Source organism: Oryctolagus cuniculus, chromosome 7 (assembly GCF_964237555.1).
Source record: "Oryctolagus cuniculus chromosome 7, mOryCun1.1, whole genome shotgun sequence".
Classification (NCBI taxonomy): Eukaryota; Metazoa; Chordata; class Mammalia; order Lagomorpha; family Leporidae; genus Oryctolagus; species Oryctolagus cuniculus.
The window spans coordinates 46,134,235-46,154,954 of NC_091438.1; the positions used below are offsets into that span (position 1 = coordinate 46,134,235).

Below are 20,720 nucleotides of genomic sequence, written 5' to 3' on the forward strand. Positions count from 1 at the left end.
ATTGTATCATTTTTATAAAAGTTTCCTTAATTCTCTGCCTCTGGCAGCACTCTGTATGTTTCAGGAGGGCAGAGATCATCTCTCTCCTGTTCATTATTGGGCCAGAACAATCTAGCACAGTTCCAGGCACAAGGTAAAATGTTATGAGTAGGCCTGGCACATAGTAAGTACCCAAAAATATGTGTGGCAATGCCAAGGAAAGAACTGAAATAGTGCTCCAAATATGTTACAGGACAACTTAGCCAAACTAGAAAGAGGCAGTTCAGAGGATGGCTCAACTTTCTCCTGCCTCCCACCAGAGTCACACCGTGGAACACAGACGCCCAACTCAAAAAATCGTGGAATCAATAAAAATGACAGGGAGCCGGCATTTGTCCTAGCAGATAAGATGCCCTGGGTCATATATCAGAGGGAGTGCACTTGAGTCCTGGTCCCAGCTCCTGACTCCAGCTTACTGCTAAAACAAACTCTAAGCAGTAACAGTGATGGCTCAAGTCTGTGGGTCCCTGACAGTCTCAGGGGAGACCCGGATTGAGTTCTCAGCTCCCGGCTCTTCCTTGGATCAGCCCTGGTTGTTGTGGGCATTTTGGCATAAACCAGCGGATGGAAGATCTATCTGTCTCTCTGAAATTAAAATAATAATAATAGGGGCCAGTGTTTGTGGTGTGGTGGGTAAAGCCACTGCCTGTGATGCTGGCGTCCCATATGGGCACCAGTTCGAATTCTGGCTGCTCCACTTCCAACCCAGCTCCTGGCCTGGAAAAGAAGATGGCCCAAGTGCTTGGGCCCCTGCCACCCACATGGAAGACCCAGAGGAAGCTCCTGGCTCTTGGCTTCAGCCTGGCCCAGTCCCAGCCTTTGCAGCCATTTGGGGAGTGAACCAGCAGAGGGAAAATTAATCCCTGTCTGTCTGTCTGTCGCTCTCTCTCTCTATGTAATTCTGACTTTCAAATAATAAATAAATCTTTAAAATGATGATGATGATGATAATAGAAACTACACAGGTCTATAGAGTGTCACTGCCCAAATTATTCATAATTCATGAGCAGAATTATCCTTAATAAATTAGCTGTAGAGCCTCAAAGTCTAATACTAGATTTCTGTAATTTGGCAAAAGCAGACGAGCTGTATCAGAGTGGGTTAAGCACTGAGTCAGCCAGCACACGGAAGTCCAAACCGGTCCGGGCACTGTCCTCCAGCGACACCCCGGCAAAGGGAGGAGCAAGGGGGGAGACAGGGGCATATGAGGGAGCTCTCAGCTGACACTCATCACCTTAGCCCTGAAGTGAACCTGTGCCTTCCACTACGTTCCTCTGCTGGGAACCGGTCCTGCAGCCCCACCGGGTACCAGGCGCGGCTCAGAAATGCAGGCCTGGCTTGGCTTCCTGAAGGGCTCCACGCCATGGGAGGGCAGTGCAGAGGCCCGGTGGTCCCCCGGCTGTCTCTGCCACCTGCCATGGCCATGACCGCTTTAGGAAATTGGGGGGAGCTGACGAGAACTGAGATGGGCGCTGCCAGCCTCCCTCACAGGGTCTGTTGCCGTGCTGTCTGCTCAACGCCTCTCACTGCTTCCACTTTCTCTGAGTTCCACCCTCACCTCCCCTTCCAATTGATCACACAGTGTGCTTTCAGAACAGCTGCTCTAAAAGCAAGCCTGCCCCCATTTAAAGCCCTTTGATGGCCCACTAGTACCTTTAGGATGAAGTCTAAATTCCTCAGGCCCACCATGCCCTGGCTTCCACCTGTCCCTCCCCACTCTATCCTGCCACTCCCCTCCCCCCTCTCCTCTGCACATCTGCGGTTCTCCAGGGCATCAAGCCACTCCCTGCCTTCCTGCCTGGGCACATGCCCTGCCTCTGCTCAAAATGCCTCTCCCCGCTTCTCCTGGGGGACTCAGCTCAAGGTTCTGCTCCTCTGTGGCGACTTCTTTAAATCTACTCCCCCAACTGTAGTTAACTACGGTTTCCTTTGAGCCACTATTTTCCTTTGCAAGTTCATTATCATGCTTGTCACATTCACTGTAACTGTTTGCTTGCACGTCCGTCTCCCCTAAGTACACGGACCAAGCCCTTCCGTCGCTGTGCCTTCAGAGCCTGATGCAACATCCAGGATGTGCTAGGAGCTCAGCACTGTGTGTTCGCTGAGTTATGTGCATGCTTACACGTGAAGAAATCCTAAGTCACAAAGGGTGAAATCTCGGATGGTGACATTCCTTTGTTGTGTGTGGAAGCCAGCAGATGAAAAATCATAGCACCAAGCCAACAACTATGCCCTTGGGGCCTCTAAATTTATTTGCTTATTTCTTTCCTTCTTTCTTTCTTTGAGATGTATTTGAGTGGGGAGAGAGAAGCAGAGAGCTTGCATCTTCTGGCTCCCCACCCCCCTGCCACCAAATGTCCACAATGGCCAGGGCTATACTGGCCAAAGCCAGGAATTCAATTCAGGTGTTCCAGGTGGGTGGCAGGGACCCAACCATTTGAGCCATCGTCACCTGCTTCCTCCTCCAGGACCTGTAATAACAGGAAGCTGGAGTCGGGAGCCAGAAGCAGAAAGCAAACCCAGGCGTTCCAGTGTGGGACTCTGGAATCTTAACCACTTGGCCAAACCTGCCCCTGGGGCCTCTCATTGCCATGCAGCTCGTGACTGGGAAATTCATGAGCTACTTCATTCCAATTTCAGATTCAGGGGCTGGTGCTGTGGCACAGTGAGTTAAAGCCCTGACCTGCAGAGCTGGTATCCCATATGGGCGCCATTCAAGTCCTGGCTGCTCCACTTCCAGACCAGCTACCTGCTAATGCACCTGGGAAAGCAGCAGAGGATAGTCCAGGTCCTTGGGCCCCTGCACCCACGTAAGAGACCTGGAAGAAGCTCCTGGCTTCGGATCGCCTCAGCTCCAGCAGTTATGGCCATTTGGGGAGTGAACCAGCAGACGGAAGACCTCTCTCTCTGTGTCTCTACCTCTTTCTTGGTAACTCTTTCAAATAAGTAAAATAAATCATTAAAAAAGAAAAAAAAAGATTCAACTGAGGAGTTTAAACAGTATCTTCTCTTGTCTCTCCTCGTCCCTTTCTAGATGTCCCTAAGTTTAAACCAGACCTGAGGCTTTGCAATGGAACAGCAAGCCAGATGGACTTCCGGCTGATGGATACATCAGCACGATGGCGAATTCATACCCAGTCCAAACAACTCTCTATGGAAGAAGATGGATTCGAATTGTATTCCTCCCCTCTTATTATAAGAACCAGATAAAAACATGTAAGCTGGTTTTATTAAAGGACTTTCTAGGAAAAAGTTGAATATTCATACTTTTTCTGATTTAAAATGTCAATGCTGGTGCAAAAAATAAAGGCTTTAAGTGTCAGAGAACAATGACTTAATGAAACCTTCCTTAGCCTGCCTGTTAAACTTTAATCTAAATCATGCCTCCTAACTTCAGTACTTGAGTGTAACTATATATGCATAGTTCCTTGTGGCTCAGTCCTATTTGTTTTATTAACCAGGAAAACACCAGTGTTTGTTGACAATGTGATATGTTAGCTACTATGTTAGATTATATATATATATATTATACATATGGAGGAGATGTATACAAACATATATAAACATACACACGTATCCATAAAATCTTAATTGTTCTTTCTAACAACCTGAACCTGGCCATCCAGGTTCAGTTCAGGCTGCCCAGCACCTGAACTACTTCACATACTTCCATCTTTCATTTTTAAGGCTTTATTATTATTATTATTATTTCAAAGGCAGAGTTGGAGAGAGAAGAAGAGACAGAAAGATCTTCCATCTGTCGGTTCACTCTCCAACTAGCCACAGCTGGGGTCGGGTCAGGCTGGAGCCAGGAACCTGGAGCTTCACCTGGGTCTCCCGTGTAGGTGCAAGGGCCTGAAGACTTGGGTCATCTTCAGCTGCTCTCCCAGGCACATTAGCAGGGAGCCAGATTGGAAATGGAGCAGCCGGGACTCAAATCCCAGCACTGCAGTGGAGGCTTTACCTGCAACGTCACAGCGCCAGCCCCATTTGTTTCCATCTTAGGAGTTTTGTTGGAGACAGGGTCTTCCTCTATAAAGGCTGAAAGGTCAGGTACTCACTTTGCAAGATGCCCTTAAAACAAGGAAGTTAGCACAAGGCGTAGACTTGAGTCAGGAGCCAGGGAACTGGAGAAGCAGGTGCTGTGAAAGACTCTTGGCTACTCGATGTCACCTGGACAAATAAGCCACGGAAGGGAAGTTTTGAGGGATGAAGTGGTCCTAGAACAACTTGGACTGCCTGGAGAATTCAAGGACTGTGGAGTGGCGTGGAGGGACTTCTGAAAAAGTCACTGGACAAAGTTTTAAAAAGACAATAATAGGTACTGGCATTAAAGCATAGCAGATAAAGCTGATGCTGGTGATTCCGGCATACTCTATAGGCGCCAGTTCGTGTTCTGGCTGCTCCACTTCTGGTCCAGCTCCCTGCTAATGCACCTGGTAAATTAGTGAAAGATTGGCCTGAGTAATTGGGCACCTGGACCCACATGGCAACCCAGATGAAGCTTCTGTTTCCTGGATCCAGCCTGTCCCAGCCCTGGCCATGGCAGCCATCAAGGGATAACCAGCAAATGATAGACCTCATCTCTCTCTCTCTCTCTCTCTCTCTCTCTCTCTCTAACTCTTTCAAGTAAGCAAATAAATGTTGGGGAAAAAAACAGATCCTAAGAATGTTGGGTCTTATGTATAACCTGCCCACACATTCCCAAAAGTGCTCCCAAAGAGACACCCTTCACCAAAGCCTGGTGAAACACATTGGTGAAGCAAATACTTCCATCCTTGGGAAGCACTCTCTTGACTGTTCAGTAGGTGACCAAGGCAGGGGAGAGGTGCTGCAGTTGAAACGAGCCCCTGGAGGGGTCAGCACTGTGGCTTAGCGGGTAAATCCATGGCCTGCAGTGCCAGCATCCCATGTGGGTGTTGGTTCAAGTCCTGGCTGCTCCACTTCCGATCCAGCTCTCTGCTATGGCCTGGGAAATCAGTAGAAGATGGCCCAAGTCCTTGGGCCCCTGCACCCGCATGGGAGACCCAGAGGAGGCTCCTGGCTCCTGGCTTCAGATCGGCATAGCTCTGGCTGTTGCAGCCATCTGGGGAGTGAACCAACAGATGAAAAACCTCTCTCTCTTTCTCTCTCTCTCCCTCTCTCTCTGCCTTTGCCTTTCTGTAACTCTGCCTTTCAAATAAAATAAATAAGCCTTAAAAACAAAAAGAAATGAGCCCCTGGATTCCACCAAGGATCCCAGGATCCCAGGGATGTAAAAGTCAAGTAACAAGACCATACTGCGAGATGCAAGCTGGGCATGATGGGCAGTTGAGCAGTCAAGGTTATCAGTACCACCTGTCCAGGAGGCTTGCTCTTCATAGGTTCTCGAGACCAAAATGGTTCAAGTCTACTTGTATATCTGAAAACATTCCAGCTCTGAAGAATGGAGTCACCATGGAAGAAAGTCATTACTTTTTTTTAATATGTATTTATTTATTTGAAAGGCAGAGTTACAGGGAGGGAGAGATAGCAAGAGAGGGAGATCCTTCATCTGCTGGTTCACTCCCTATATGGCTGTAATGGCCAGGGCTGGGCCAGGAGCTCCATCTGGGTCTCCTACGTGGGTGTCAGGGGCCCAAGCACTTGGGCCACCTTCCAGTGGTTTCCCAGGTGCATTAGCAGGGAGCTGGATGGGAAGTGCAGCAGCTGGGACTCGAACTGGTGCCCATATGAGATGCTGCTGAGCCACAACCCTGACCCTGAGTCATTGCTTCTAAACCGACTCCCAGAGTTGAGTCAGTGCACAGCCTCTTGAACAAACTGGTCAGGTGCACTGAGCAAAGACCCTACAATAGCAATCAAGAAGTAGCGTACGTCAGCTTCCTATCTCTTCCCAGAAGGTCCTGCAGTCATTCACTGGGATAACCTTTTGGAAAGATTGGTCATTAGCTCTAAAATAGCCCTAACTCCTGGACAATGTCATTAAGGTCCACCAGCCAGAGTGAAATCTTACGGAAATGAGTGACTAATGGAGTTTTTTCCTTCATAAATATTCACGTTTATTGAAAGTCCAGCCATCCTAGAAAGTACTATGATTTTTTTTGTCTTTGTCTTTGTTTTAATATCTTATTGTGTAAAGTAGATAAAATAAACACAAATTGAAGTGTGTTTAAAAATAGTAGTGGATCACCAGCTTCAGCAGTTGTTAACTCAAGGCTAACCTTATTTCCACTCTACTCCTACCTTCTTCTCTCAGATTATTTTGAAGCAAATCTGAGGCAGCCACATTTTGTCTATAAATATTTCAGTAGGTTCATCTGAAAGGCAAGGGCTCCTCTTTTTAAACACAACCACAATGCTATTGTTACATATGAAAAATTGATATGGTTAATGGAGTTTGAAAAATAGGCTATTGCATCCTTCTTTAGATACTTAAACATTGAAGGGCTGACATAGTAGCACAGTGGGTAAATCTGCCACCTGCCACTCCAGCATTCCCTATGGGCACCAGTTCGCATCCAGGCTGCTCCCTGCTAATGGCCTGGGAAAGCAGTGGAAGATGACCTAAGTATTTGGGCCCCTGCAACCCAGCTGGGAGACCCAGATGAAGCTCCTGGATCCTGGCTTCAGTCTGGCCCAGCCCTGAGCATTGCGGCCATTTGAGGAGTAAACCAGTGGATGAAACCCCTCCCCCACGCCTTTCAAATAAATAATAATTTTTTTAAAAAAATATACTTAAATATCTAAGAAAAATGCTCAGCGCTTGGTGATTCCATCTGTCAGGGCACAGTTAGGAGACAGAAACCACATAGTAATTAGTTCAGAGAAAGTTTAATATAAAGAATGATTAGTAACAGGATGTTAACAAGGGATAAAAAGAAGAAAAAACTCTAAAGAATGCAGAAGTAGCAGAAACATTTAGACTCAGGAAGAGTACCTCTGGAGACAGGGAAAAACCAAACATATCTTTTATATCTTCTGTCACTCAACAAACAACACAGACTATTTCATGACCTCTGGTCACAAAAATGTGTGGAGATTTCTGCCCACCAGCAGCCAATCAGTTCTGTAGTAGACTCTTCACCAGAGGTCAGGTGGGTGTCCTGTCACGGACACTGCTCCCTTCTAACACCGTCTACCTGGAGATGCCAGCAGGCCCACAGGTGGAGGGCTCAGCCCACAGGACTACTTCCCACTTCAGATGCCAGTCGGGAGCACAGATTTTGACCTCTGCTTCTGACCAACCAACCAGCAGTAAGTCAGGGCTCCCACAACCCTCCTCGGGCTCAGCTAAGTTGCTAGAGCAACCCATAGAACTCAGGGAAACACTTAACTTATGTTTACTCGTTTATTACAAAGGATTCGGATGAACAGCGGAAGGAAGAGAAGCACAGGGCAAGGTATGTGATAAGGGCACAGAGCTTCCAAGACATCTCTGGTGGCACCCAGGAGCGGTAATCACACACACTTCCATCCTTGAACTGTGAATGTCCTTTGCATTGTCTGGCTTCTGATTTTACAGTAAAGCAAAATGAAAGTGACCTTGGCCGAGTCCCAATCATCATTCTTACTCATCATTATAACTCGCCCAGGCTCTGTCAGCTGGTCAAGCTTCCCATGGGATAGCAGAGAGAGCACCATGTGACCTAAACTGCCAGTCATGACTTAGGTGTCACTTTATCCCCTTAACCAAGCCATCAGAAGTGTTCAGAAGCGTTTTATTACGAAGTAGATGTGAGAGAAATCCGGCCGGGCTTTATAAAGTACGAGTAAATTGCGCCATCAAGTACTCACACCCTCAAAGTGCCTACCCACGACACGGGGCGGCCTCTTCTCAACTCCGTTCCACGTGAATCCGCTGCAGGTTTCCCCTGCAGACAACGGTCTTGTTAAACAGATAGACAAGATGTGCTGGGCTCCGTGCGTGCTGTTCAGACTCCATCTCAACGAGGCTACGTTTTGCTGTTTCATGGGTATTGTCATCCAAGGAACAATTTTTCAACTTAATTGGAAACTGAGACTGCCGTTTCAGACTCCTCAAGCCACTGGGGAAGCAGGCTTTGCGTTTCTGACTGATCCTGGCTCTCAGGAGGGGCGGGGGTGGGGGGACTGCTGCCCAGCGGCCGGGCCAGGAAGAGGAGGCTGCAGCCAGGGGAGCCCGGCAGCCACTCCTAGTGCGCTTGCGTCCAAGTGCCAGAATTCAGTTGTGCAAGTGGGATTGTCGGGAGGAAGGGACGGGTCGTCCCGCTGTACGAAGAACGTCAGTCAGACAAGGGGAAGCCCTACAACGATGCGGATCGGGGAACGAAGGAGGGAAATCAGCTATCTGAGGACACTTCAGAAAGTTCATGGAAAATGAGAGTAAAAGATAAGCTTATTTTGTCACAAAAGAATTTGTAAATCCTTGCATACAAAAGGTCTTTAAAGAGTGCCTGAAAAAGCATATTAGGAAAATTATGGGGGCTGGTGCTGTGGCGCAGCAGGCAAATGCCCTAGCCTAAAGCACCGGTATCCCATGGGCGCCGGTTCTAGTCCCGGCTGCTCCTCTTCCAATCCAGCTCTCTGCTATGGCCTGGGAAAGCAGTAGAAGATGGCCCAAGTCCTTGGGCCCCTGCCCCCACGTGGGAGACCCGGAAGAAGCTCCTGGCTCCTGGCTTTGGATCAGCGCAGCTCCAGCCGGAGCGGCCATCTGAGGAGTGAACCAACAGATGGAAGACCTCTCTCTCTGCCTCTCTTCTCTCTGTGTAACTCTGACTTTCAAATAAATAAATAAATCTTTTTTAAAAAATTATGCATGGGTTTCAAAGTTCTTCGCACCAAAATCCCCCTTGAGTCCTATTTTCCATGAACTTTTTGCAGCGTTGTATTTACTTTGGCCTTGCAACCTGATGCAGAAGTATGGAGTATAGCATTATTGATACTTTCTCGGGTCTGTATTCACATAATTGATCTGTCCCAATGATAGTTACGACACAGTTTAGTCTGTGTGCTACGGAACAACTGAGACGTGGTCGATAACTGAAGGTGAAGACCCCTAGAGGTCCCAAATCAGCAGCTGGACACAGTAACCGAGCGTTGTCCATTACACAGCTACCACTGCACCAGATTGTGTGCGAGCTTTGCTTTCTGAGGGACAAACATAAGGGCGAGAAGATGTGTCGATGTTGGACAACAAAAGGGATGGACTGCAATGGAAATTCTTTTTTTTTTTTATTTTTTATTTTTGACAGGCAGAGTGGACAGTGAGAGAGAGAGACAGAGAGAAAGGTCTTCCTTTGCCGTTGGTTCACCCTCCAATGGCCGTCGCGGCCGGCACGCTGCGCTGATCCGATGGCAGGAGCCAGGAGCCAGGTGCTTTTCCTGGTCTCCCATGGGGTGCAGGGCCCAAGCACCTGGGCCATCCTCCACTACACTCCCTGGCCACAGCAGAGAGCTGGCCTGGAAGAGGGGCAACCGGGACAGAATCCGGCGCCCCAACCAGAACTAGAACCCCGTGTGCCGGCGCCGCAAGGCGGAGGATTAGCCTAGTGAGCCGCGGCGCCGGCCTCTTTCTTTCTTTCTAAGTCAGTGGACACTAGCTGAATCTCCAGCCTGTGCGCAGAAAATTTCCAGTCTCAAGATCTTTGGTGGAAGCAAAGAAGCTGAAATGTTAGATATTTACTCTCCCAGACTCCTTCATTGCTAGGCAATAGCAGATGACCTAAATTTCCCAAACAGACACGCCCTGCTCCAAACATTGTGTTGGGAATGAGTGATGCTCAGCCAGCAGAGACTGCAGAGAATCCACTACATGGGCAGGCAGGGCAGAGTCTCCTAGCGGTTCCGTGAGTAGAAGTGGAAGGGGCGCCAACTGGACATCAGGGCCCAGCTACAGGGCACCGCTGTCTGCCCCGGGTCAACTGCGTACCACAGCAGCTGCTCCCCTGCGGCTGCCCAGCCTACCCTATTCCTATTCTGCGAGTCGCCCGTTACCCTTTCGGGAAATATCTTTTCTGTTTGCATGTGAAATTAAATGTGGTAATGTTTCTATTGTTATAAACTAACTCTGCCTGATATAGGTGAGTATTATCTCATTTCCCGGATGTGGAAATGCAGGCTTTAGAGAGGTTAAGTGACCCGCACAATCAAAGAACAGCCAAGGAGAAGCAGGACGGGGCTGGAGCCAGGCCTGTTTGTCTGTTGTCTGCGCTCTTTCCTCAGCCTGTTGTAATATGCAGATCTGAAATGCTTTCCTCCGTGATGGAAAATGTGCAAATCGAAAGTGCTGCTAAATTAATGTATGGAAAAGTCATGCACAACATTTTAATGGAAGATTGGGGAAAATAATTTTTTTCTCAACATTTCCCAAATTCTGCTTATCAGAAGCAACCACCCACATGGAAAGCATTGGAATGCAACACTTCCATCCTCTTCAAAACAAACTACTTCCTCTCCCTGCCAGAACATGCCAGAAAAAAACGTTCCTAAGCAACACTAAGACAAATTAAAGGACAGTGTCTTTTTTTCCCTTTATGATAAAGTGGAAGCAATCTTGAATAATTAATTAAGTGGACATAACTCTAGGGAGACATGGGTCCCCGTCCTGCCATTCAACAATTGTGGGAGGTAAACAAATTCCAAATCAACAAGGTCTGCCTTCTCACAGGACCAAAGGATTGGTTAGATGCCTTTACTTATTTCTTTATTTGGGAAGCAGAAAGAGAGGCAGAATGCTCCTATCACTCCCCAAATGCCCACAATGACCAGGAAATGGGAATTCAATCCAAGTCTCCCACATGAGTGGCGGGAGCCCAGTCCCTTGAGCCATCACCACAACCTCCCAGGGCCAGCATTAGCAGGAAGCTGGAGTCGGGAGTAGGAGCCAACACTTGGTGAAGAACCCAGCCAGGCCTCCAGTGCAGGCATCTTATCTATGAACACTAGCCCCTAAGTGACTGCTGTATTCAGAGCAGCACCCTGCCTCCCCAGAGATCTTTGCACTGCTCAGTTATTGTGTAGAGTAGGCACCTCGTAAGTACTTACTGAATGAAAACGTTTTCACCATTTCTATAATAAAAGCCATCTATCTTGGAGATTAGGTCCTAGGCAGACTAAGGATCTGAAAAGTAGAAATTAGGGACTGGCATTGTGGCATATGGGTAAAGCCACAGCCTACCATGCTAGCATCCCACTTAGGGCTGATTCAAGTCCCAGCTGCCCCACTTCTCATCCATCTCGCTGCTAATGTGCCTGGGAAAGCAGCAGAAGATGGCCCAAGTGCTTAGGACCCTGCACCTACATGGGAGACCTGAAAGAAGCTTCTGGCTCCTGGCTGTTGACTTCAGATCAGCCCAGCTTTGGCCATTGTGGCCATTTGGGGAGTGAACCAGCAGTTGGAAGATTCTCTCTCTCTCTCTCTCTCTCTCTGTCTCTCTCTGTCTCTCCACCCCCCTGTAATTCTGCCTTTCAAATAAATAAACCTTTAAAAAATAGAAATTATTTTAATCTCTTTGAGCATACAGTATCCAAAAAATTCATTCATTTTTCTTAAGGCCACAAATTCAATTCCCTGATGTTGTCAGTGCTGAAGATCAGCTTGGAGCAAATTAAGCATGATCAACACACTTTCCTTCTAAAGGGTCCCTGGAGAAGTGGAGAATTCCAGGGCCAGGGCTGAAAAGCTCTGGCCCTAGAGGAAGGGTGTGCTCAGCATTGATGCTGGCTGTCAATGGCTGCACCTGCACAGAACCCATCAGCTGTCTTCTTACCCCGAACAGAACAGAGAAGCCAGACACGGGACTCTCAGCTTCTAGGCTTCCACCCTACCAACCCCAGGGAAGCCGTCTATGGTCGACAAATCTTCCATCTCTGGGGCTGCCACTGTGGTGCAGCGAGTTAAGCCCACACTTGGCAACACTAGCATCCCGTAACAGTACTTGTCTGAGTCCTGGCTACTCTGCTTCCAAGCCAGCTTCCTGTTAAAGTGCCTGGGAAGGCAGAAGAAGATGGCCCAAGTGCTTGGGCCCCTGCCACCCATGTGAGAGCCCAGGATGAAGTTCATGACCCCTGGCTTTGGCCTGGCTAGATCTGGCTGTTGCAGTCATTTGGCAAGTAAACCAACAAATGGAAGATTCTCTCCCCCCCTCCCTTTCAAATAAATAAAAAATATTTTTTAAAAAAAGATGTTTTCTCCTTTACCTCCACAATCAATATTCAGTGACTCAGAAGATAAATCTATAACCTACTAGGCACCACAAGTACTAATTGCTGCTTCTTATCTTTAAAAGAAAAAAAACCACTTTTTTAGATTGATTTTATTTATTTGAAAGGCAGAGTTACAGAGAGGGAGAGACAGAGAGAAAGATTCATCTGCAAATTCATTCCCTAAATGGCTGCAAAGGCCAGGGCTGGGCCAGATTGAAGCCAGGAGCCAGGAGCTTCTTCCAAGTCTCCCACATGGGTGCAGGGGCCCAAATTACTTGGGCCATCTTCTGCTGCTTTCCCAGGCACATTAGCAGGGAGATGGATGGGAAGTGGAGCAGCCAGGACTTGAACCGGCATCCAAATGGGATGCTGGCATCACAGGCAGTGGCTTTACTGGCTGCACCATAACACCAGCCCATCATTAATTCTTAAAAGCATAGGAAGTTTCCTGGCTGGGTTGGAGAGATGAGAGGGCAAAAGGAGAGATTTGAAGGATAAGAGGGACTCAACCTCTTGCTGTTGGGTTTGCAAATGGAAAAGAGGGGCTTGAACCAAGGTACTGGACTGCTGCTAGAGGAGTCCTCGGCTGACGACCAGCAAGGCACCAGCAAGGAGCCGCCAAAAGCCAAAATGAGCAAGGAAGCAGCTCCTCCCTCAGAGCCTCCAAAAAAACACCCGGCCCTGTGGACACCTGGGTTTCAGCCCAGTGAGACCACATCAGACTTGTGACCTTCGCGCCTGCAAGAAAGCCAATGTGTGTGTAAGAGGATACATTTAGGAGAAAGCTAGTGCAAGACACAAGCCTCCGCCCAGGAATTCAATTTCTTCTCTATGTTCGAATCACTTTAGAAACAAATATATGAGGGTACTTGTAGAAAATGTAATTAAAAGATACATTTATTTTTGGCACCAAAAAAAAGTTGAAATCCATGTGTGGCTTTTCCATAATCCACATTTTCCACGAACTTTTTGAACACCCTCTCACACAGGCAAGCCGAAGGAAGTGAGCCTGCCTTTGCTGGTGCTGGTTTTCCTTTGCTCCTTTTCACTCCCTGCCCACCTATTCAAATCCCTGCCTTGCTCTCTCTGGAGTGACTGGTGACATCTCCTTCCTTGTGAGAAATCACTCAAGAATGAGTGGGCCATCGGGTGTGGATGCGGGCAGGTCGGTATCGGAGTTAATAAAAAAAAGAGCCATTTATCACTCTCCTCTATGAATCAGAGTGTAGGAGCCAGTCAGGGCCTTGAGGTCATCTAGCTGAATTGGCTTATTCTACAGGCAGGAGACAGATGCCCACAGAAGTCAAGTGACTGCCCCAAGAACACAACAAGCTGTGTCAGAGCTGGGTCTCGAAACCCGGCCTCTGCTTGGCCCCCATCACACCGGAGCTTCCCAGCCCTGGGTGTGCACAGAATCACCCGAAAGCTTTCAGAACCCTGACTGCCAGGGCCCACTCCCAGAGATTCCAATGCAGCTGGCCTGCAGGGGCGGGGGGAGAATGAATATTTTTTTATTTATTTATTTACTTATTTGAAAGGCAGAGTGAAGGAGAGACAGACAGACAGAGAGAAAGAATCTTCCATTCACTAGTTCACTCCCCAAATGGCCACAACAACCCAGAACTGGGCCAAGCCAAAGCCAGGAGCCAGGAGCTTCTTCTGGGTCTCCAACATAGGCACAGGGGCCCAAGCACTTGGACCATCCTCTGCTGCTTTCCCAGGCCACAGCACAGAGCTGGATTGGAAGTGGAGCAGTCAGGACTGCAACAGGTACCCAAGTGGGATGCCGGTGCTGCAGATGGCGCCTTAAGCTGCTGCGCCACAACACTGGCCGCGGTATTCTTTTTTAAAACCTTTTCTATTCCGGAGCCGGCGCTGTGCCGGCATCCCATATGGACACTGGATCGAGTCCCAGCCGTTCCACTCCCGATCCAGCTCTCTGCTATGGCCTGGGAAAGCAGTAGAAGATGGCCCAAGTCCTTGGGCCCCTGCACCCATGTGGGAGACCCAGAAGAAGCTCCTGGCTCCTGGCTTCAGATTGGCTCAGCTCTGGCCATTGTAGCCATCTGAGGAGTGAACCAGTGGATGAAAGACCTCTTTCTCTCTCTCTCTCTCTCTCTCTCTCTCTCTCTCTCTCTCTCTTTCTGTAACTCTGCCTTTCAGATAAAATAAACAAATCTTTTTTTTTTAAAAAAAAAGCTTTTCTATTCCAATGTGCTTTAAATGGTGAATTCTCCCTAAAATAAAGAACATTATGTCATTCATCAATATCAGTGTAACAGAGAGAACAACACCAGTTGTGTTTCTGTTTGCTACAGGCTTTCATTAGATGCAAAATAAAGGCACAGTGTTTCGGTGGATTTCCACATGCGCTTTCCTGGAAGACATTCTTTTTCAGTGTGCCTTGTTTACCTTGGGAGAGAGAACCTTTCGCCACTTACCACTTCTGGCCTCTGACTCCATTTCCTGCCCCCAGCCCTGTGCTGTCAGGGTTTCCTTTTCCTTTCCAGGTCTCGGGGGACTAAAGCCCTTCCCTTGGTCCCATTCCCAAGGGCTGGCAGCCCCTCGCCCTGGGCCCCCTCCAGCTGCCTGAACCACCTTTGGCCAATCATGGACACGCTCCATTCTGTGCTCAGCCTTCCCACGCCGGGGTGAGCTTGCTGGTCTCCTTGAAGGCAGCAGCTGTACAGAGGAAAATCTGTTTGCAGAGTTTTGATTTTTAAGATCAACATTTGGTTCATTAAAGTTAAAATCAAGAAACTCAGCAGTTTTTTGGTTTTTAATTTTTTTACTTAAAGTTTATTTAATTTGAAAGGCAGAGTTACAGAGAGGAAGAGACAGAAAGATCTTCCGACTGCTGGTTCACTCCCCAAATAGCCGCTATAGCCAGGGCTGGGCCAGGCCAAAGCCAGGAGCCTGGACTTCCACCTGAGTCTCCCATGTGGGCGGCAGAGGTCCAAGCATTTGGGTCATCTTCCACTGCTTTCCCAAATGCATTAGCAGGGAGCTGGATCAGAAATGGAGCAGCTGGGACTTGAACCAGTACCCAAATGGGATGCCAGCCCTGTAGGCCGTGGTTTAACCAACGCTGCAACACAACACCAGCCCCTCAGGTTTTTAATCTTTTTGTATTTTAAGTATAACTCTTCTTCATATTCTAGTTATTAATCAAGAAAACTCAACAATCAGTCTTAAAGAGCACCTTTATAAATTAGGTGCCCCTAAATATTTTTAAACTGACTTTAATATTTTTATTGCAAATTTATTTCTGATTAATGAAACTGTTACCAGGACCTTGCTGCTTGCCTTGGGACAGCCACTTCACCAGAGACCAGAGCTGGTAAGAGGAAAGAGTTGATTTCAGGAAGCTGGCAGGCTAGAGAAAGAGTGATCTCTGCACACAAAATGTGCTCTTTCCCTCCCAACAAGCCAGCAAGAGGGATTTTAAAGGGAAGAGGCAGCTGCAGGTGGAGGTTAGAAAAAACAGCAGGTCCGGTCGATTGATCATGATGATTCTGCAGATCTTCAGGTTTGGTCTAATGGTGATCCCGGTGGAGTCGTTTGCGATTGCTGGTTGTGAGGCCGCCCCCTTTCAGTCGGCTCCTGAAACTCCCATGCAAGCGTTCTCAGTCACTAATCACCGGTAATTCAGAACTCCAGCAGGCCGCCCTGCTTGGCCAGAATGGGAAAAGGGAAGGGAAGATGCCTTCATGACATTTCCAGAACTTTCTATCTGGCCCCAAGTCACGTTAATGTCATAATGCCAATTAGCAAGATCTTTCCCACCTTATGGAATCATGTTGTAAATTTTCTCACTTCATCACCTGATTTAGATTAGCTGAATTCCATTTTTTTTTTTTAAGATTTGGGCTAATCCTCCACCTGTGGCGCCGGCACACCGGGTTCTAGTCCTGGTCGGGGCGCCGGATTCTGTCCCGGTTGCCCCTCTTCCAGGCCAGCTCTCTGCTGTGGCCCAGGAGTGCAGTGGAGGATGGCCCAAGTGCTTGGGCTCTGCACCCCATGGGAGACCAGGATAAGTACCTGGCTCCTGCCATCGGATCAACATGGTGCGCCGGCCACAGCGGCCATTGGAGGGTGAACCAACGGAAAAGGAAGACCTTTCTCTCTGTCTCTCTCTCACTGTCCACTCTGCCTGTCAAAAAAAAAAAAAAGATTTGGGGTTTTTTGTATGTTTGTGTGAAAGACAGTAATAAAAATGAAGAGTCAGAAAAAGAAACAGCAACCTTCCATCCGCTGGTTCACTCCCCAGATAGCTGCAACACCCAGGGCGGGGCCAGGCACACAGAGGATCCTGGGACTCCACCCCAGTCTCCCAGATGGTTGGCAGCGGCCCAAGTGCTTGGGTTATTTTCACTGCCTCTCCAGGGTGCACATTAGCAGGAAGCTGAATCGATAGAGCAGCCAGAACTCTAACCAGCTCTGGTACGAGATGCCAGCATCAAAGTGGTGGCTTGACCTGCTGCGCCACAACACAGGCCCTGAATTCCACATGCTCCTCATCTTTTCCCTGCTCAACAGGGCCATAATTCACAGGTGTCTAATTTATCAACTTTTATTTATTGGGAAGGCAGAGAGACAGAATGAGGGAGACAGAAAGAGATCTCCCATCTGCTGGTGCACTCCCAAAATGCCTTCAATAGCCAGAGCCAGGCCAGGCCAAGTTTGTCTCTCCTATGGGTGACAGGGACCCAAGCACTTGGGCCATTGCCTGATGACCCCCAGGGTACACAGAGGCAAGAAGCGAGAATCAGGAGTGGAGCTGGAACGCAAACCGGGCCCTCCGATGAGGGATGCAGGTGTCTCAGGCAGCATCCTACCACTGTGCCAAAGGCCCGCCCCTCACAAGCTTGCAAGCAGCTCCCTTGGGATCCTAGAGTTCTCCTGCACCAGCACAACACTCTGTGCTGTGACCCCCACCATACGCTAATCACACCCTACACCAGTGACGTACCCCATTTCTGGTCCTCTCTTGGCAACCTAACACCCCTAGAGGAGCTTCCACTGCTGAGGCCCGTCCTCTGCACGGTGGAGGTTCTCTCTCCCCACTCCCCCAATGCCCTCTTCTGTCTCCATCCCCCAAGGCTCACGTCCTATCCCCCCCTCGCCGACCATCACAGCTCAGTGATGCCCGCCGCTCCACACACCTGCCCCATCCCTGGTACTACTTGCTTAATACTGCCATGCACCTCCTCTTATTGCTACATGATGTTCTCCTAAACTAGAAGCTCCCAGAGGGCTGTTTCGTACTGCTTATGTCTAGCACCACGTCTTCCACACGGCAAGAGTGCAGGGAGCCCTAGGCAAGTGACAGGGAGGCTGGCCTTTGTCAGCACGTCATTCCCTACCGGGCATGTTGAAATGCTGCTGCTGCCCACTCTGTTATGGGCAGTCACTGAAGACGGGGCAGTATTCATCCACACTAGCCGCTCCAGGCTTAGCACGGATTCTATCAGGGGTGGTAGGCAGCTCTGCTCCACGGCTTGCTTCACACAGATCTGCGACTCCAGCCGGCTGGGAAATCCCAGAGGAGGTACGTTGGGCACAGATTGCCATGCTGAAATTACGCCTCCCACACTGTCCAGACACAGCTGAAACCACCCCCCCACCTCGTGTGCTTAACTGACAAGCGAATGCTGAGTGATACAGTTCAGCAGGGCCTTAGTTACCACGAGGGACCACGGTGGGTGAAGAGACTGGGGGAAGAAGGCCACCAAAGCCCCTTCTGTTAGGTTGAGTCGTTTGGAGAGTTTGTGGGAAAACAGAACTTAGAGTGTCAGAACTAAGTCTGCAGAGCCGTCATCTAGATGGCAGAGCAAAAGAGGACAAGGATCTGCAGCTCCTTCCATCCAGAGAAAGGAAATAGGAGAAAGTGTCCACACAACAAAGGAACCAAGCACACAGGCCGAGCCTCAGACCCTGCCTGTCCCTGACCTATTGCAGGAACCAGGGCGGTCTCCCTGCTCCACTATTGATCGGCTGGGTTTAATTGAAAACAGCTGCCTTTGCCCCACCCAGCCGTGCTATGACTCATCAGCTGTCCTGCAGGCCAAGGATTTTACAAAATACTCTGCATCACCATGGCAACGGCCCAACATCTGCCTTCGGCCGGGTGTGGTTAGACTAAGCACTTTTTTTATTGGTTTTTTTTTTTTTTTTGCTATTTCTTTTGTGTTATAAATTTGAAACATAAATTACAGAAAGAAGCCACTTTCTACGAGAGAGCTGTCACAAGGAGTTGCTGGAAATGAAGAAAAAAAAGGAAGATCCCACGTAGCACAATAATGAGGGTACTTCACAAAGTTCGTGGAAAATGGAATTAGAAGGTAAGGTTGTATTGCTGCAAAAAAATTTTGATGCCTGATGTTTTTCATAATATGCATTTGCATGAACCTTTTGAATACCCTTCATACTTTTTTTCTTTTAGGATTTGTTTATTTATCTGAAAGGCAGAGTGACAGAGACCTTCCATCCACTGGTTTGCTCCCCAAATGGTCTCCACAGCCAGGGCTGGGCCAGGCTGGAGCCAGGAACCAGGAACTTCCACAGGATCTCCCACGTGAGTGGCAAGGGCCCCATTGCTTGGGCCATCGTCTGCTGTCCTCCCAGGTGGGTGACATGGAGCTGGATAGGAAACCATACAGCTCTCTGCCTGGACGGGAACCTGCACTCCAATAGGGGATGCCAGTGTCCCAAGTAGCAGCTAACCTGCTGTGCCACGATGTCTACCCCAACAACTCCTCATACTTCTTAACAGCTGCTGGTCAGTATATCACAGACAACACTGAACCGCTGGAGGACAACGGGATGTAGAGATAAGGGTAACTATTTCACAGATGAAGAAACAGACACCTAGACCTTACGGCTGTACACCTGGTGAGCGACAGAGCCAGAATTCAAGCCCATAGTCTGATTCCAGGGACCCACTCTCTTTTTTTTTGCTTAGTCCCCAGATCAGAGAAGTTGGGTAGAGAGGCTGAGAACTCCATCCTGGTCTCCTGTATGAGTGGCAGGGCCTCAAGCACTTGAGCCGTCATCTGCTTCCTTCCCAGGCACATTAGCATGGGGCTGGATGGGAAGCAGAGTGGTTGGGACTTGAAGCAGCAATCCAATATGGGATGCAGGCCTCCCAAGAAGCAGCTTGACTTGGTGTGCCACAACCTCAGCTCAAAGGATTCTAATTTGACCAGCAGATGCTAAGTGAACAAAGCCTGAGGTGTGTAGTGGAGACCTGGCCCCCAGGAGGGCGTGCTGATGGAAGGTTCTCTGTTCAGTGCCCGTCAGCCCAAATCCAGCCTTACACTTGGCAGCGTCTGCCCCCCACCACAGCCACAGGCCCAACACTTTGGCCAGGCAGCTCACCACTCCCACGCTCATCAAAGGGGCTCCTGCTGGGGACAGAGCAGTACACACCCCCAGGGTGCCTAAAAACACGGCTCCCACCCTGTCCTGCTGGCCAAGGGCCATCGAGGCACCAAGAGAGCGTTATGCCTGGAGGAAATGTCCTCACGTGCCAGGCTGCCCCATCGGCTGCTTGAATTGCTTGGCCTCAGGATGGCCAGTAGCTTGGAGGAAGCTCCTGGCTCCTGGCTTCGGATTGGCGCAGCTCCGACTGTTGCAGCCAATTGGGGAGTGAACCATCGGATGGAAGACCTCTCTCTCTGTCTGCCTCTCCTCTCTATGTATAACTCTGACTTTCAAATAAATAAATAAATCTTTAAAAAAAAAGCTACCTGAGTATTATATTGAGCCACCATTTGGACACTAAAATGATTTAAGTATTATGTAACTGTTGAGTAGCAATTTTCTTTTTTTTTTTTCCAGGAGGAAGCCTGGTTTTAAAACATTTTTTTTTAAGATTTACTTATTTTACTTGAAAGTCACAGTTACACAGAGAGAGGGAGAGGCAAAGAGAGAGACAGAGAGAGAGGTCTTCCATCCACTGGCTCACTCCCCAGATGGCCACAATGGCCAGAGCTGTGCTGATCTGAAGCCAGAAACCAAAAGCTTCTTCCAGGTCTCCCATGTGGGTGCAGGGCCCCAAACACTTGGGCCATCTTTTACTGCTTTCCCAGGCCATAACAGAGAGCTGGATCAGAAGTGGAGCAGCCGGGACTTGAACCAGCTCTCATATGGGATGCCAGTACTGCAGACGGCGGCTTTACCAGCTATGCCACAGTGCTGGTCCCTTAAAAATATTTTTAAAGCAGCTTTATCATGGTATGATTCACGTGTTCTGTTTCATTCATCTAAAATGCACAGTTCAATAGTTTGGGGGATGTTCCCAGAGCTGTGTAGCCCTCCCCACAATCTTCGAGCATTTTTATCACCCAAGAATTTTGAGAACTCCGTCGTCATTAGCAGTCATTCCCAATCTCTCCCCCCAAAACCTGGCTTCTGCCCTCCCGTCACCCCAGGCAGCCACTCCCATCTAACTGTAATTGTGTATCTGCTGACCATGGTCTCCCCATCCAGCCCCCAACCCCCAACCTTTCCAG

At 48.8% G+C, this 20,720-nt stretch overlaps 2 long non-coding RNA genes across 2 annotated transcripts; both read left to right on the forward strand.

Annotated features, from left to right (window-relative positions):
- The first annotated feature begins 2,679 nt into the window (after nucleotides 1-2,679).
- Nucleotides 2,680-3,291, forward strand: LOC138850543 (uncharacterized). Its single transcript, XR_011390437.1, has 2 exons — nucleotides 2,680-2,968; nucleotides 3,074-3,291. It is a non-coding gene; the product is annotated as an uncharacterized lncRNA (long non-coding RNA).
- Nucleotides 3,292-18,399: 15,108 nt separating this feature from the next.
- LOC138850397 (uncharacterized) lies at nucleotides 18,400-19,950 on the forward strand. Its single transcript, XR_011390116.1, has 2 exons — nucleotides 18,400-18,548; nucleotides 18,650-19,950. It is a non-coding gene; the product is annotated as an uncharacterized lncRNA (long non-coding RNA).
- Nucleotides 19,951-20,720: the final 770 nt, after the last annotated feature.